Raw genomic sequence first — 11,098 nt, 5'->3', positions numbered from 1 at the left:
GTGTGGGTGAACGTTTTTACATCGTCTATTTTTTTCCGTTTGACAGGTTCAACATAACATGCGCGTCCTAAATCGACTTAGTTATAAATAAAGAATCCCCGCCTCATTGCGGCGGGTCGTAATTCTAGTTTTAATCAATTTTTGTTATTTGAATATGCTATTATATTAGTAATTATAATAAAGCTATATGTATACTTTTTCGATGGATATGTTATGACAGGGATGATGTAACAAAAAAGTTTCTGTTAAGATCTTTAGAACCAGGTCAGAGATTGCAAAGCAATGTCATAGACTGTTAGGCTGCAGTTTTGAATCATGATGAAGAATTTTGAAGCCCAGGTTCAGATAAGAGACTTTTTTTTTTTGTGATACAAATGTAATGGTAAGTTAAAATTTTTTACTCATTTTGTATAACATTAGCTTAAACCAAGAAAATAGTTTAGAATAATAATACTTTTGTCGACACAAAGTATAGGTATTCTTGAACATGAAAAAAATGGATAAAGCTGGATGACCGAATGTGATTGCATCAAGCATGAAGGAGTTGTTAAAAGGATTGCAAGATAAACTTGATTTAAAGACTTTTAGAGTGGTGTTAATTTCGATCGCTGAGAATGGCCACTACTACCTTATCTGTTTCGATTTGAAAAATTCAGCAATTGAAGTAATTGACAACATTGATAAAACCAAAAGCTTTGTTGGTCTACAAGATGATGATGAATACGATAAAAAAGATACCGTGCTGAAAGTATAAGTTTTTTTTACATGTTCAATAGTTAGAGAGACGGTAATTACTCTCTAACTATTGAACATGTAACTAAGACTTACCACTTTCAGCACGGTATCTTTTTTATCGTATTCATCATCATCTTGTAGACCAACAAAGCTTTTGGTTTTAACAATGTTGTCAATTACTTCAATTGCTGAATTTTTCAAATCGAAACTGATAATGTAGTAGTAGTCATTCTCAGCGATGAGAATTAACACCACTCTAAAAGTCTTTAAATTAGGTTTATCTTGCAATCCCTTTAACAACTCCTTCATGCTTGATGCAATCACATCTAGTCACCCATCTTCATCCATTTTTCATGTTCAAGAATACATATACTTTGTGTGAACAAAAGTATTATTATTCTAAACTATTTTCTTGGTTTAAACTAATGTTATACAAAACGAGTAAAAACTTTTAACTTACCATCACATTTGTATGACAAAAAAGTTTCTTATCTGAACCTGGGCTTCAAAATTCTTCATCATGACTCAAAACTGCAACCCAGCCGTCTATGACATTGCTTAGCAATCTCTGACCTGGTTCTAAAGATCCTAACATAAACTTTTTTGTTACATTTCCAAAAACACTCTCGAACACATCATCCCTGTCATAACAAATCCATCGAAAAAGTACACATATAGCTTTAATATAATTACTAATATAATAGCATATTCAAATAATCAAAATTGATTAAAATTGATTATGCATACCCGAAATCAGTTTCAATCTTCATTGCTTCTGTAGGATCGGTTTGACGACCGTTCGATTGCGTAACGTTCGTTTCACGTGCGGAATCCGTGAACGAACGAGACCGAACACACGATAGCGTACATTTAACGTGATTCCATTGATAACTTGACAAGATCGATACACGAATCACGGATTTACAGCTTTCTCTCTCTACTTTCTCTCTCTAGAAAGTCTTCTCTCTAAATCTCTAACTCAAAGTCTTCCAAGCATCTTCCAAAGTCTCTCTAAAAATATGACATAACTACCTATTTATATGGTCAAGGCTACTTAGTGAGAATTCCCACTAATTACAAGTTTGCCACCTTGCCATTTCTCACTAGATATGACATAATACGCTTGATTTCTTCTCGACTTTTCACTACGACTCGGATTAACCGGATTGACGAAGGCGATAGACAAAATATGCATCAACAATCTCCCCCTTGGATATTGCTGTAGTCAATCTCGTAGTGAAAATCATAACGACTTGTCTTTCTCTCTCTCTAAGACTCGAACCAAGATGTAGTCGACAGACAACTGCACCAACAGACTCCCCCTTGAATGTTGACGGAATCTTCAGTGAGAGTCTTCAACATAACATTCTCGGATATAGTTCGGTCTTCTTCAAGAATTCTGCCTGGATCCAACTTTCTTTGGCTATAACCTTCATCAGACTTCCCCTATTACTCTGCTAGGATAGTTGTCTGGGATTTTGTTACCACCATCGAAATTATCTCCTGGCTTCTCTCTGTTCAGCTCATCATCTGCATCATCTCAAACACTCTATCACAAACAAATAAAGTTGTGATTCAACTTAATGAATCAACAAATCATTTGATACCGTTTTCTATTAACCACTGCTTCACAAATTTGAAACATTTCAATTACTGATTCAATCCTACTGAATCATTTTAAACATTTCAAACGATTTAACCAACCTGTCTGTTCATCAAGTTTAGCCTTTGAGATTTCGAAAATCAGCTCTTCACCATCAGTTGTCGAAAATCTTTTTGGATTTTTTAAAATATGAAACATAAATGCAAAAACAGAAATTTAAATGCAAAACAAATATATTTTTTTGTGAGTTTGTGCAAGAGGATCATATCAGTTTTTGAGACATAACACAAGCACCGTTAAGCTTTTAATCGTTTTAAGTTCTAAACGATTCACGTAGATTGACGATATAATTGTCCTCTTAAATTTTCATACAATTTTCAATCTATTCAGGATACTATTTAGGTATTTTATGAACTTAGTTCAATTCATGTGTCCCACCTCTTGAATATACTCCCGTATCCAGAATCCCAATATTCAGTCTTACAGGTATGAACACTACAATGATGTCTGTACATAAATTAGGGGAAAGATGCGAGAACTGAGGGATCTCAGGTCAGAACTTCCGTTCAGCAGAGAGATATCAGCTTCGACTTAGCAGTGTGTCCCCTTTAGAGGATCTTTTCAGCTACAACAGATGATTATCAATTTTATTGTCTAATCAACTGAGGGCTTTATGCTATATTTCAAGCATTTTGTGGAAAGTATTAGCCAAGGACTAGGTCAGAACTACCGTTCAGCAGAAGTCCCGGAATAATACCCCAGACATCATAGAGTATAAACACCTAGTATATCAGAATACGAGACCTTTCAAACGAGATTTCAGGGGTTACCTATATATCCAAGTAGTGTTCCCCACGAATTTCACAAGTTTGAAATTTTAGGTTTATATCCCGAATAAATCTACTAAATGTACAAAAACCTATCGTCACATCATCAGTGAGACCGTTTATCACATTTTACATTACATTTCTTTAGCATGCTGTGATAGTCCACTGATTTACAATCATTTCCTCTTTTTCACAACAAAACTCATTTTTAAATTTTTAATGTTTTTGACATTTTCAAATTTTCTAATTTTTTAAAAATTTTTCTCCCCCTAAAATCAAAATATGTTTCAATTTTGATTTTCTGGGAAAATTTGAAACAAACTGTACAAAATTGACAACCTGATGAGAATCACTTCAATTCTCTATCCACCTGGCATAAACAATCAGAACTCCCCCTCACAACAAACTATTTTCCCATTGTGATTTCAAAACACTTAAGTTTGTTTTAATCAAAATGGCTTTTCCAGAAAACTTAGTTTGTTTACCAAACAGTTTAGGTACGGGGTTACTTCATCATCTTGTTTTCTACACAAAAGTAGGAAAATCCAAGTACAAGTTAATGTCCTTGATTTACCATATGCAGTCCAGAATCCTCTGTACCACTTGTAAAACATTCACAAACACAACCAAACCTCTTTATCGTTTGCATGATTGACGTTACCGAATAAAATTCAAGAAAGATGCCGAGTCATGATCCACGATACCATCTTGGGATCTCCAGCAATTCCTGCAAAATCTTCAAACACAGATTTAAAAAGATGCCGATTCATGCTCCACTCTTACAAACCTGGGAGCTCCGGCAAGTCAGGTTTTTTTTCTATTTGAAAAGTTTCACCCAAGCCTGACCAGCCTTGGGTGATTTTGAATTCTTGTTCAACAATGGTGGAAAATTTTTCTCATCCATTGTTAAACTAGAATTCTCGACTTTTACCTCAACACATGGCTCCTCTGGCTTTACCATTCCAGAATCATTGCCTGATTGTGGCTTGTCTGACTTTAATAAGTCAGATTCATCGCCGACATGTGGCTCCTTTGTTTTCGAAGAAACAAATTCATCGCCAGGAAGTGAAAACTTCACTTTCTTCTTTTTCTTCTCCTCTTTTGTCCCCAGATTTGTATCTGATGAATTCTTCTTCGATCTGTCGGGTGAACCCGAGGACAAAATCTTTTCGAGATATTCTCTCGCTTTCTTTCTCTTTTTCCTCAGTCGATCTTTCTGCCCCTGAGAAAGCTTCACTTTTGTTTCTTGAACTTTAGGTTCTTTGACCTTCTGTTTTCTGACGTTTTGGCCCGGAGCTTTCAATTCTCTGGGCTTGACAACGACTGGTTTCTTCTTTGCCATTTTCTGAGAATTGGCCCTCAATCTTTCATGCGATCTCCTTGGGCAATCTCTGGCAATGTGACCTTTGATATTGCAATTGTAGCACCTCCTGGTCTCATAACTCCAGTATTGGCAGTTAACAGCAATATGCCCCTGATATCCACAGCTGTAGCACACCCTGTTATCATACCAGTTACCATTTTCACACCAAACGCTCAGATCATAGCATTGTCTGGCTTGGTGATATTCCTTCCTCAAATGTGCTGGTTTTGACGCTTTAGCAATGTAGTTCGTCCTGCACACAACAAATTTTGAATTATCATTTTCTATTTTTTGTAATTTTTTCTTTTGATTGGATGATCGTACTGATGAGTTTTTTCTTTCATTTTTAAAGTTTTGATTCTGTTTTACAATCTTCTTCACAGGTTTTTGCTTAGAGCATTCACCTTTTTCAGTTGATTGCAGAACAGTTTTCTGAAATTTTTCTTTCAACTTTAAAAACAATTTTTGTTTTTCTTTCTTAACATTTTCATCATCAGACTCTGTCACAGACTCATCTGCTGAATAAAAATTCTCATTTTCTTCATCAGTTTTATCATCACAATCTTTGACTTTGACTTTGTCAAAGTTTGTAGCCTTTTCACTCATCGGAACTGAATTGATCGGTTTTGGACAAGGAATATTCAACTTGTCAGATTTAGTCGCAAAACTGATCAATTTCTTCTCAAGTTTATCTATCTTGGTCCTGGAATTCTTAGCTTCTTCCTCAAGCTGAGATATTCTCTCAAGATGAGACTTGATGGAATTGTCACTCTCAACCTTCAAACTTTCAAGAACAGACTTTTCATTTATCAAAATTTTGATCTGTTCATGAAATTTTGATTCATTTGCTTTCAGGTTTTTGTTTTCAAGCTTTATCCAGAAATCCTCATCTTCTGACGATTTCTTTTTGCTTTCAAGCTCTTTTACCAACTCTTTGATTCTCTTTTGAGCGCTTTCACCTTCTTTTTCAAGTTCGACAATCTTCTGAAGATGAGAATTTATCATCTTTTGTTTTTCAATGTTGTTTTTACTAAACACATTTTTCCCATCTTCAAGAATTTTCACTTGCCCCTCAAATTCTTGATTTTTCAAAGTCAAACTGTTAAAATCAATCAACAGTTTGTCGTTTTCGGCTTTCAACTTCTCACAATCTTTTTCCAAAGAAAGAATTTGTTTTTCAGCAACGTGCTTCTCATCTTTCAACTTTTTGACTTCAAATGCCAAACTTTCTATGTCTCTCTCAAGTTTGTCATTGTCAGTCTTAAAGTTATCGCATGTTGAGCACATTGTTTCATTATTCACCGATTTTTCAGCTTTTGGAGTTTCTTCTTCCTTTGCTATCAATGTACCTGCACAAAACAATTTAACGAAATCAAAAGGGTTTCCATTATTATCAATATAACAACCTCGTTTGAAATCATATTTCAGCACATGTTTTGCCCTGACACATTTAGCAACTCTTTTGTGTATTTCCTCAATCACATCAGAATCCAGATCTATCATGTTAACCTCCAAAACCTTGATCATTTCTTCCTTTTTCTTTCTGGTTTCAAGTTCATGAGCTTTAAGTTTGCTGATGAATTTGTTTAGATGTAATTTTGAAAACTTTGAATCTTTTCTCAAATTTTCAAAACATTCACTCCACTCGACAGGTAATGCATCTGCAAACTTTTCTATCTTTTCACTATTTGATAGAAATATCTCATGTTCTTTTAGATATTCAAGTAAGACTCCATATCGTTTTTCAAGATCTTCCAACGTTTCATCTTTCAGACATACGAAATATTTGAACCTTTTTGCCCATCCATCTTTGCTCACTTTTCTATAACCCTCATCTTGATATCCGTTGTGCCAATCATTAAATCTTTCGAAATAATAGTTCTCCTGTTCATCAAACACCTTTGCCATTTTTCAACCTTATGTTTGTCGAAGATTCGTAAACCCGTTCCAAGAATGTACACTGTTAACTCAAATGCCCCTCTCAATTTTTTATCACATGGGTTCCTTAAACAAATTTGGCTGTTTTAAAAAATGGGCGGTGAGAATGTGTGATGATAGAATCTCAATGGGTGGTGGGTCAACAAAACGTTGATTGGGCCTTAAATGCAAAGTGGGGCGGTGGAAATGGGCTATGTGATTGGTCTTTTGGGCGGTTGGGTGTGCAAATCAAAAACACACTTGATTAAAAGTTGATTTGGCGGTGCACAATAACACACGTTTAACCAGGTTGATTTGACGGTGGGTTTTATGAGGACAAAAATGTGGGTTGCAGTTAAGGGCGGCAAACGTGATAAGGTAACAACAACTTGTAGTGGGTCGGTGATACAATACACAATTGACAACACCCTGTCAACAACCTGCAAGTGCAGAACGTTCACGTGAAGAAGATGACTTATGAGCGGACCACAACCTGACAAATACGCGGTTCAGACAGTATTTTCGAGCGACCCAGACGATAGTGACACAAAAGCGGTTCAGGTCAGAAATTTCGAGCGAACCAGACCCTAACCTATGAGCGATCCAGACTCTAACCTATGAGCGGTCCAGACATTCATTTCAAGCGAACCAGATATCAAAAGCGTTCCTTTGAGCGGTCCAGACACGTAACTTCGAGCGGTTCAGAAATTTTGACGTTCAAGCGGTTCAGCCTGTTCGTATAAGCGAACCAGACATGCAGATCTGCAACTTTGACGCAAAGACGAACAGAAAACTCGCAATAACTCCTAAACGGCTCGGAATTTCGAGCTGAAAATTGGTAGGGTTGTAGATCGGGTCTATATGCACAACATATCCAAAAATCAGACGAAACGGACCGTATTTACCTGTTCAATTTAACGTTTTTCAGAAAAGAACGAGTAGAATAAGAAAAATCGACGAAATTGGATCTGAATCTGCTTTGAAACGGCTGAAATCAGTACGAAAACAACGTGTTTGATCAAGCAATCGAACTCCTAGCTCTGATACCACTTGTAGGATCGGTTTGACGACCGTTCGATTGCGTAACGTTCGTTTCACGTGCGGAATCCGTGAACGAACGAGACCGAACACACGATAGCGTACATTTAACGTGATTCCATTGATAACTTGACAAGATCGATACACGAATCACGGATTTACAGCTTTCTCTCTCTACTTTCTCTCTCTAGAAAGTCTTCTCTCTAAATCTCTAACTCAAAGTCTTCCAAGCATCTTCCAAAGTCTCTCTAAAAATATGACATAACTACCTATTTATATGGTCAAGGCTACTTAGTGAGAATTCCCACTAATTACAAGTTTGCCACCTTGCCATTTCTCACTAGATATGACATAATACGCTTGATTTCTTCTCGACTTTTCACTACGACTCGGATTAACCGGATTGACGAAGGCGATAGACAAAATATGCATCAACAGCTTCCTGACATAATGCGCATGCATCTTTTTCCGTATCACCATCACATTCCTTTTCAGGGTTGTCTTCTTGAATCCTATATCTAAAGTTTCACAATGTGATGTTAAAACCTGATATAAAATATTCAATCTGGCATATTTTTGAACTGATAAAATGCTTACAGTTGTTGTTTTTCTGAACCTTCCATCAAATAATCCCAGATCTTCAACTCTTCTTTGGTTAATGGTTTGCAAATATCAACTACTGTTATCAAATACGGAGATTTTGATGCATATGTTGGATGTTTGATTCTATGCGGTCTTTCTATTACATCCTCCGCATTTTGCTTTTCAGCATCCACTTCTGTGTAGTTTTCTTCAAATGGAACTTGTATAGGGCTTATTCCTAAACTGAAACTTGGTTGACTCGATACTATCTGATTTGAGTTGCATTTGTCTTCTGTTCCATCGATATCAACCTTTTGTATAGATGTTTGAGCTTCGGTTTCTTTTGGTACAGTTAGTTCAAGAGGTTGATCATTTGTTGTTGTTGTTGGTGGTGGTGGCCGTGTTGTTTGATCTTCTTTTTAATTGAAAAACTTTTTGAGCTTCTCCTTGTAACTTTCTCCAAAATAGTTTACTCCCTCCCTTTCTTGGAAGTTTGCTAACACCTTTTCCACTGCCTTCTTAAATTTGTCCTTGTTCGTTTCAATCCAGTAGTAATGTGTACCAACCTCTCTTAAATGTGTCTTGTCAAAGTGATAAATGTAAAAAATACTCAAGTCATTTGTTTTACATGCCATTATAAACAAAAAACACATGTTTTACACGTGTGTAAGTTTCTGTTTTACACATGTGTAAATTCTCAGTTGAAAGTGTTTAAATAAGAAACATTAACTATGACTGAAATCAAACTAAAATTATTTGGAATCAAGGCCAAATTATATATCTTTTGTTGTTGATGATGTCAAGTGATCGAATTATGATCCTATTTGTTTCTAATTATCAAATTATTTTATCCTGGTTTACACATGTCATTCTGTTTTACACGTGTAAGTTTCTATTTTAAACACTTACACATGTGTAAACCAGCTAACTTACATGCTTTAAGCTTCTAACATGTACATTTCATCTATCACTCAGTTGTGTCAAATACCTCCAAGATGTTTGGATCTGTCAAACCTGGTCCACTTTCTTCACTTGCCTCAGCCTCAGAACTTCCTTCAGCAATAAATAACCCCTTGAAATCTCCTCTTCCAAACCCCCTTGTTCAATCTCCATGTTTTCTCTCAGCTGCAGCCTTTGCGTCGTCCAATATTCTAGTGGCGAAACTATTCGTTCTTCATTAATTCCTTTACATGTCACATTATCTATATATAAGAGCTGCAAAACAGTTTTCAGATACTCATCACTGCTTTTATCAAAGTACAATGTTAAATATAAAATGTATAAGAATGAAGTTATACCGTTAAAATAGTTAGTGTGTCATGAAAGTAGCTAGAAATGTCTCTTTGTACCCACCCATCTTTACATCTTTTGATAATGTGAATAATATATTTGCACCAATCTATCTTTGAGAAGTCCATATCTTCATTAAGTATGTCAACGATTCCAGCTTTGCATAATCCGTTAAAATGACATTCAACCGTTGTGTTAACAAGACAATGAAATCAAGCTTAAACATAAAACCCTCTTTATCCTCTCCGAAAGTTATCTTTTTGACAATATTTTTCGCCTTAATCATCAACCTGTCATTATGCCTTTTTATAAGCTTTTCCAAGTGTTGTGTTCTCTTTGGTTGGCTTAAGGTGTGACAAATCAAAACCACTATTTGGAAGACCTAGCAATTGGTGTATCGCTTCTTCATCTACCTTGATAGCAATCCTTCCAAATCATATTTCCATTTTGTTGGGATCGAAATGGTCAACCACAAAGTATGCTAAGTTTCCTGGGTTTGTATCGATCTTTAATGACAGCAGATATGTTCCAAATGCAACATATAAATTGTGTCAAATAAGGATGCTAAGTTTCTGTTCGATTTGAGTTCATTCAGTACTTCAAATGTTGAAGTCATCTTAGATTCACCATCCTCATTATGGATGAATTTGAGTCGTGACGAAGTGTGAACTGTGGGAGCCTTGGCTTTCCAACCTAGTTCCACCACCTCATTTGCACGAAGTGTCTGTAACTTGATTTATTTCGTACTTTTTTTTGTATTTAAAGTCTGATCCGAACCCTTATCACCTCAGAATATTCACACCTTTGTTTACCCACTGTAGGGTAACCATGGTGTATCGACTCTCATCTATTTGGCTCTTGGTTTAGGGGACAACTATGCAAAACCGTGAGTATACTCGATCCCATTTTCAATTTTATACACTTTAGGAGCAACGTGTACAATTATACAAAAACACACAATCACTATAAACTTGTTACAAATCACATTCTATCCGCTCTTAACATGAGACTTGTTCTATTCTTGTTAACCTCGCATGCTATGTATACTTGTGTCTATATGCTCATTAACTTTGCAAGCCTACCTTAACAATTATAGCGCTAAAGGACTAACTCCCCTCCCGTATTCTAGTGGTATTGTTAAGTAAACTATGTTACACCATCTTCGTTTCGACGATGTTTGGTAATCACGATTGCGTTAAACTCTGGTTTGACATATTACTTACACTTGTGTAGTATGTTAGTAACAGTATATGCATTTCATCATGTTGGATATGAGCAAACTCTTTCACTATTATGCTATGTTATCAAACTTGTATACTCGTCAACTTTTTGTTGATCATTATTTTAATACATGTTGCAGGTCACTAGCTGATGATATGAAGAAAACTTATTTAGGGTGGATTTAGATACACGCCTTAAAGATGAACTATTATTTTGTTTCATGATTTGTGTTTGAAAACTTGGTGTAGTTTATTTGGACAATGTATTTCATTTTAGCACTTATGAAATTTGAATCATTTAATTAATGTCACAATTAGTGTTATGATGTCTCGAGTAATCTTGTTTTCGTCTCATTCCGATGTTTCCGCCATCGATTAGGGTGTGACAGATTGGTATCAGAGCCATAACTATAGGGAATTAGGAAAATTGATATGCTTTTTACATAGTCTATAGTTTAGGAACATTTCTTGTTTGTGATTAAAACTACTTGCATTCTCCCTTATTTGCTTTTTATCTATTTCT

This window comes from Helianthus annuus, chromosome 13 (genome assembly GCF_002127325.2).
Source record: "Helianthus annuus cultivar XRQ/B chromosome 13, HanXRQr2.0-SUNRISE, whole genome shotgun sequence".
Classification (NCBI taxonomy): domain Eukaryota; kingdom Viridiplantae; phylum Streptophyta; class Magnoliopsida; order Asterales; family Asteraceae; genus Helianthus; species Helianthus annuus.
Note: the sequence above shows the minus strand (reverse complement) of the source record.